General features: G+C 40.8%; 1 long non-coding RNA gene across 1 annotated transcript; it reads right to left on the bottom strand.

Annotated features, from left to right (window-relative positions):
• Positions 1-2,104: 2,104 nt before the first annotated feature.
• LOC143420523 (uncharacterized) lies at positions 2,105-2,646 on the bottom strand. The gene is made up of 2 exons (XR_013100357.1): positions 2,347-2,646; positions 2,105-2,259 (listed from the first exon to the last, which is right to left on the bottom strand). It is a non-coding gene; the product is annotated as an uncharacterized LOC143420523 (long non-coding RNA).
• Positions 2,647-6,599: the final 3,953 nt, after the last annotated feature.

The raw sequence follows: 6,599 nt of genomic DNA, 5'->3' as shown, positions 1-6,599 counted from the left end.
TTTTTTGTATCGAAAAAATATCGAACCGTGACACCAAAGTATCGAACCGAACCGAACCGTGAATTTTGTGTATCGTTGCACCCCTAGTAAACAGTCCTGAGTTCCCCTCCTGTTAACTGCAATGCACCAATGACAATTTCAAAAGCAGCCAGGGTTTCACATACAAAGCCTACAGACCAAATGCTGTCGGCTTGCAAGGTTTAGCTAGATAACGTGGTTTGAGCAGAACATCACGGCACGCTGGCTTTCTCTATATCCAAAATTAATGTGTATGTAGTGTATATTTTTATATTTTAGCATGTTCCCTTTAACTGTCTTTACTTAAAAGACCAATCCATGTATATGACTTTGTTAATATCAACTGCGTCATTTTGCACTCCACCAAATTCAGAGAGCGGCTTTTTAGCACACATCAAACCTTCTTAGAGTTAATGTAAAATGCATTAAATGATATCAGTCATAAACTTGACTTTTATCTGTTTTATCTACCAATTGTTTTTCATTCCAGTAGCTCACTCCCATATTGAAATCCCAGCTTTTATATAGTTAGGGTAACTTTAGTCCAAACAATGGAACACTTAAACCCATTGCAAAAGTCTGTGGAGCTTTGCAGCATTATTTGAAATTTATATACTCAACATCTAAGGCAAAAAACATGCAAATTTGAGCCAAACACTGATGTGATTTGCGTGTGTGTGTGTGTGTGTGTGTGTGTGTGCAGCACTCTTCATACACAGCTTTGAGAAGCTCTTTATCTTACAAAATCCCCCCTCCCCATACATATATGACCCCCCTTCACCACAAGCCTCCTATCTGTCTCAGCTCTGTTGCATTCCTCAGCCTTCTATTAGTGTCATCACGCTCTATTGAGCTGCACTTGTCATACTGATACCAAACTAATCAAGACTAATGAATTCATTTAACTGATGATAATAATGTTATTAAAATGCAAATTGTTAATTTCTTTTAATTGCTCTACATCACATGTAATCAATCACAACAGCTTCTGTCGTCACCACATATCTTTTTGCCTATTTCTCACTTCGCCCTCACAGTTTGAAGATTTCCATTTTTGCCTTTCCTGTGAAGGGTCCGGCTGTGTTGGTTATTTCTGTCATGGTCTGGTTAGAGATGTGATTGTGTGTCATATCATTTTTTCTTAATCTTCTTGTTTGTCTCTGCTCTGGTGGTTCCGAATGGTCTGGTGACTGTAGAGCTGTAATTGGAAAATGCATGACTGATTTGCAAAGACGGAGCAAACATGCAAGCCTTTTTATCAGCATTCACTGTTCTTACTGGCTCAAAACTGTACTGTTAAATGATAAACAAGAGATTCATAACTCCATCCTGGTTACCAGAGCTCATGTAGAAACCAATAAAGAGGTTCATGGAGGTTATTAACACGGCTTACTCGGCGTGACTTCATGAATATTAAACTTATTAACTGATTATTACAGCTAATATATAAAAAGTAAGGTCTGCTTATGTGAGACCAAACAAAGTTATGCTAAAAAGTCCATGCACAGTGCTATAATACGAGCAGTGCCATTTATCAGTGGAGCTCATTTAACCACTTCTGCAGATAAATCTACAACTGTAAGGTGAATGCAATCAAGTACCATATTGTAATCTGCTTAGTTACTTAGAGATTTCATTGATTTTGAAAGAAAAAGCACAAATAATTTATAACTTTAATTCAGTATCTGCAAAAGAGGCCTATTGTCAGAATCCATCACTTCTGTGTTCCAGTGACACACTGTGTTGTGTGATGCAGGTTTATCAAGGTAAAAAGACTAATTGATGTTTAGAAAGGATTTCTCTTTTTTTTTTAATTATCGGAGCACAGAAAAGACAGTTCAAATGATTAAAGAGGCATTAAAGCATTTTAGACTTTGACAAGTTTCCAGAAGTCCATTTTTAGACTATCAGAGTATTGTAAGTACAGGAAATTACCCAGAATGACTTCATGCAAAGGTTTGTACTACTCCCTGGACAGAACATCACAAACTGCCTCTAAACAGAATAGAAATACAAGCTGAATGTCACGGTCTGGGCATGGCACACCGTGGAAGGAGTGGGGAAGGAGGACCCAGGCGCGGTGCTCTACGTATAGACAGTGTTTATTTACAGAGGGTGATATCAAACAACAATAAATCCCCGTGTTTCTCCCCAGACTCCCGTGTCGTGTCCTCCAAGTGCTCTCTGCTCCCGTGTCTGCACTCCCGGTGCTCGCTGCTCCTTAAGCCCTCCACGCTCCTCCTGCGGGAAACAATAGCGGCAGCAGTCAGGACACTGAACAATGGCAGGCATACACTACACGACCAAAACCTAAACTGGGTAACTAACGTGGAGTCCCAAGCAATGATCCCGCGTCGGTGGGAGCTCCAAGACTCTCCTAAGTAGCTCCCCCGACGAGCCCTGATCAGCGGCAGGTGTGTGGCTTCGGGTGTGGCCAGTCCTTCCGCAGGGCCACACCCCTCAGGCCTGCAGGTGGCTGAGCTCCATCCTCCAAGCATCCCCACAGACATAAACACACACACTCACATCTACAATCATGGAGGAGAGCAGCAGCAATACCAAAATACATATAATAATAATAATAATAATATAATACATAACTGCTCAGGGATCCTGGGTCGCCCAGTCCCAGGACCTGACACTGAAGCTCCTGGTGCACAACTGAAAATTAGTCAAAATACTTCGACGCCTGTAGATTAAGACAGCAGTCCCCAACCCCCGGGCCTCGGACCGGTACCGGTCCGTGAGTTGTTTGGTACCGGGCCGCGAGAGTTGAGGCTCAGGTGTGAAATGTATGGTTTTCAGGGTTTTTATCGGTTTTCAGCGTTATTTTGTTATCGTTTTTATCGTTAACTTGGTTTTCCTGGGTCTTTTCACGTGTGTTATGAATAAATCTTCTTTTTTTCGGTACCAGTACTAGTTTTATCTTGTTGTATTTATCTGCGACACATTAAAGGCCGGTCCGTGAAAATATTGTCGGGCATAAACCGGTCCGTGGCGCAAAAAAGGTTGGAGACCGCTGGATTAAGACATCTTACAGGTCATCATCTTATTGACTGTAACCCTTAAAAACCAGATTGCTCAAGTTTGTAAAGGGAACAGTAACATTTTAAAACAATTTAAAGTAATGAAGACAATCAGCCAAGGAAGTTCAGAACTTAAACATATAACAACAGCAAAGCGTATAATACATTTTTTAAATAAAATTGTAATATTCTCATTTTTTATGATTTTAATAAAATATGCAAGTCTCATGTTTTCTCTACAGAAACAGGTGATCTGATCAGACCTTAATATCAGAATATAAATTGGGAAACTGTTCTGCAGCATCTTTGACCACAGGTTCTCACGTTTGCAGGGAATTGTAGAATCAACAATGAGGCAAGTGGCTGGTACACAGCAAACAGCGGTGCTTGGAGGCTTAATGAAAAGGTGGAAGGGAATAGATCTGAATATATATTAATGAACCAACACATGAACTTAATTACAAGGTTACCACAGAAATATACCATAAGATAATTTTCAGACCAACTTTAAGATACATATTCTTAAAATAGAGCGTCATCATTATTTTCAACATTTGCTCTACAGCTGCATCTGAAAGTGCTTTTCACTCCTCAGCATTGTTCAGTGTACCGTTTCTTTTAGTTAGGTGTGTGTTGTTAATGCACAATATGTCAGTGCTCACTGAAGAAAAATAGCCACAACCAAAAATCAATCAGCAAACACAATGTGGTCTGCATTTAATCCAGAGGGTTTATGACCTTCACAGCTTAGAATATCAATTCATCTCAAAATTATTTTCAGCACTCCATCTTCCAGTGTTTTGTTACTCTGCATTGTCAGACCCACAAAATTAATTTGGTTTCATCTCAGGCAGAGATTAATTTGGGACTGAACTGCTGGTGTTTTATCAACAGTAACACTCTAATCTTGTCAACTTGAAGCTAAAACTGGACTTTAAATGAGAAAGTTGGGAAATCTGGAAAAAGGAAAAAAAAATACTGCACATGCCATTGACACATTTTAAGTGTCACTAATTTGTTTTATATTTGGGAAGCTTCTTAAAAAGCTGTAGTTTTGGAAACTTTGTTGCCGAGTATGAATTTCTGACATTGTAGTGTATTCTGTCTATGTATTTGGGTTTAGACCTAAGACTTTAGTTCTTAGGGTTTTGGTTCTTTGCTTCCTCTGTTTTGTGTCTGCCCGTGTGTTCCCTCTGTTCTCTGTCTGTACCGTGTCTCTGAGTCCATTCTGTGTATTTCCTGTTTTACTTTGAAGGTATGTGTCTGATGTCAGTGTGTTCAGTTTTGCACCCTCCCTATGTCGTCATGTTAATTAGGTTCAGCCGTGTCTCCCTCCTGTGTGTAGTTTCCTCGTTTCTCTCTGTGTATTTATAGTGTGTGTCCTCTTGTGCTCGTCACTGGTCTGTCTGTGCTGTATCCCTGAGTCGCTCTGTGTTTCCGCTGCACGTTTAAGGTTTCTGGTCTGTTTTCTTAGCTTCCCAGTACAGGTTATCCTTAGTTTCTGTTCATGCGTTCGGTTTGTACACTACCTCCTGAATAAAGCTCACTCGCATCTCAGCCGTGGCTGCATTTTGGGTCCTCTCTCACAAACTCCACATGGCTTGCCACCGCAGCCGTGACAAAAAACTTATATAGTCATGTGGCCTTCCTCAGAGTTGGAAAGCATATATGAGTGAGGCCCTCTGGGCAAGTTGGGAACATTTCTTACCAACATGTTTCTTACATGCTATGTGTTGATTTCGCTATTTATATGTCAATACATACAATATTTGAAATATTTTTACTGCATTAAGAAAAACTCTGAGATTGCTTATATGCAGTAAAAATATCAGTTCCAGTTATAGCACAGGGATGTTTTCATACTTAAAAATGGTACCATTTGTCAGAGTGAGATACAGTAAACCCCTGCTTGCTGTTGTTTTGTGTCTTTAACCAGGAGCAGTAACAGATGATCCCCCTGTCTATGTCATGAGTCTCTCTATTGTGCTGGCATTGTGAAAGGTTAGCATTCAGCCTTTGACTCATGGAACCATGGATCAAATGAATTGTGCAGTGACTTTGGAAAGGCTGTGGCCAAGGCTACAGCTGAGCGACAGGAGGTACTTTTTTAACTGCGTGTGTGTGTGTGTGTGTGTGTGCGTGTTGTCAATAGAGGGCTCAAAACAAAGCAGTATGTACAGGCTTCAACAAATAGGAATTATTCTGTGTCAATGGTTTACTCGAGAAAGATGTTAATAAAAACAAATGTGGCTCTAAAACTGATATGTAACTTTCACCATTGATGGTGCTTCCAGGTGCAAGCTGTCAGTTCCAGCTGTCAGGCCCTAATTTACCCCCATAATATCAAAGATGCTAGCTTTGATCTGAGCATTGAACCCTTATGGTCTTTCTGGTCTTTAGTCTGGAAGATGAAATGTTCATGTTTTCCAAAAAAAGAGTTTTAAATTTCCATTCGTCTGACCACAGAACAGTTGTTGTTTTTTTAACTTTGCCTCACTCATGTTAAATGTGTTTTGGCCCAGAGAGAATAACAATCTTTCTGGATCATATATTACGTTTGGGAAAGAAGGACCCAAATGCCTCACTCTTTAGGCCGAACTCAAACAAAAACAACCTTTATGTACAGTGGGGCAAAAAATTATTTAGTCAGCCACCGATTGTGCAAGTTCCCCCACCTAAAATGATGACAGAGGTCAGTAATTTGCACCAGAGGTACACTTCAACTGTGAGAGACAGAATGTGAAAATAAAATCCATGAATCCACATGGTAGGATTTGTAAAGAATTTATTCGTAAATCAGGGTGGAAAATAAGTATTTGGTCAATAACAAAAATACAACTCAATACTTTGTAACATAACCTTTGTTGGCAATAACAGAGGTCAAACGTTTACTATAGGTCTTTACCAGGTTTGCACACACAGTAGCTGGTATTTTGGCCCATTCCTCCATGCAGATCTTCTCGAGAGCAGTGATGTTTTGGGGCTGTCGCCGAGCAACACGGACTTTCAACTCCCGCCACAGATTTTCTATGGGGTTGAGGTCTGGAGACTGGCTAGGCCACTCCAGGACTTTCAAATGCTTCTTACGGAGCCACTCCTTTTGGATCATTGTCATGTTGGAAGACCCAGCCTCGTTTCATCTTCAAAGTTCTCACTGATGGAAGGAGGTTTTGGCTCAAAATCTCACGATACATGGCCCCATTCATTCTGTCCTTAACACGGATCAGTCGTCCTGTCCCCTTGGCAGAAAAACAGCCCCATAGCATGATGTTTCCACCCCCATGCTTCACAGTAGGTATGGTGTTCTTGGGATGCAACTCAGTATTCTTCTTCCTCCAAACACGACGAGTTGAGTTTATACCAAAAAGTTCTACTTTGGTTTCATCTGACCACATGACATTCTCCCAATCCTCTGCTGTATCATCCATGTGCTCTCTGGCAAACTTGAGACGGGCCTGGACATGCACTGGCTTCAGCAGCGGAACATGTCTGGCACTGCGGGATTTGATTCCCTGCCGTTGTAGTGTGTTACTGATGGTGACCTTTGTTACTTTG

This window comes from Maylandia zebra, linkage group LG9 (assembly GCF_041146795.1).
Source record: "Maylandia zebra isolate NMK-2024a linkage group LG9, Mzebra_GT3a, whole genome shotgun sequence".
Classification (NCBI taxonomy): domain Eukaryota; kingdom Metazoa; phylum Chordata; class Actinopteri; order Cichliformes; family Cichlidae; genus Maylandia; species Maylandia zebra.
The sequence above is the reverse complement of the archived record's forward strand: the minus strand, read 5'-3'. Positions and strand labels throughout refer to the sequence as shown.